Genomic DNA, 988 nt, shown 5'->3' with positions numbered 1-988 from the left:
AATTATAAAAATTGCACTTTGGTCATAAGCAATCAGCAAGAGCATGAAATTGTAAAATTAACAAAGTTTTGTTTGACCAAGAGTTCAAAAGAAAAAATGAGGAAAGAAAGACTCTTTGTTGGGGCATGCTTAATACAGTAATGAAAATTATATAAAAATGACCTTTTAATCAATTATTCAAAAGACAGTAAGTTTACACACAGAAATTTCCAAGGATAAAGTTACTCAGTAAAAAATTAGAACGAGGTGAGCACCTCCACTGGATCCTCTAAGTGGGTAGCAGGTACAGTATTCTATATTGATCTAAATATAAATTTTGAGGTGTTCAGAATGTAATATAGATGAACAAAGTGAGGTGAAAATATCAGGTTATGATAATGTGGCACTCTATTTTGGAGATCAATATAGGTTTTCTTAATCGTGCCAAGACTTCTGTCAAGAGAAAGGGCTTGATTATCTGCATGGGGGTTGGGATAAACTTATACCTATTGAGGGAAATGTAGGTAATGAGTGTGTGGTCTGTAAATAGAGAAGGTAAGGTAATAATGTGCAGGGCTACCTTCTAGTTGAGAGGATAGAGTAAAAGCTCAGGTTGAAGGTTTCTCCACTACTTCTGATTTCTGTGTCAAAATGATATAATCACTGCACCTGGTATTCCTAGGTGGTCTCCCATCCAAGCAATGACCAGGCCTTTCACTGCTTAGCTTCCAAGATCAGATAAGATTGAGCGTAGCCAGTGAAGTATGGCAGTACCGATTATAATATCACAGATAGGGGGGCCAATCCCGGAATCGGGATCATGGGTTCCCGGGATTTTGGGCTAAGAACTGGCCGGGATTCAATCCTGGGATTGGAAGCTCCAATCCTGGGGATTGCGGGATCAGGCCTTTGTGTTTATAATGCCGGGCAGCATTGAGAGTCCTCAGGAGGCTCAAACACTGCCCGGATCCCTCCTCCTGGCTCCCCCTGCGCAGTGTGAAGTGTAGCC

At 40.9% G+C, this 988-nt stretch overlaps 1 pseudogene; it reads right to left on the bottom strand.

Moving 5' to 3' along the window:
- Positions 1 to 636: 636 nt before the first annotated feature.
- On the bottom strand, positions 637 to 755 carry LOC134930378 (5S ribosomal RNA; annotated as a pseudogene).
- Positions 756 to 988: the final 233 nt, after the last annotated feature.

This window comes from Pseudophryne corroboree, chromosome 5 (genome assembly GCF_028390025.1).
Source record: "Pseudophryne corroboree isolate aPseCor3 chromosome 5, aPseCor3.hap2, whole genome shotgun sequence".
NCBI classification, from domain to species: Eukaryota; Metazoa; Chordata; class Amphibia; order Anura; family Myobatrachidae; genus Pseudophryne; species Pseudophryne corroboree.
This window is presented reverse-complemented; position numbering and strand designations above follow the sequence as displayed.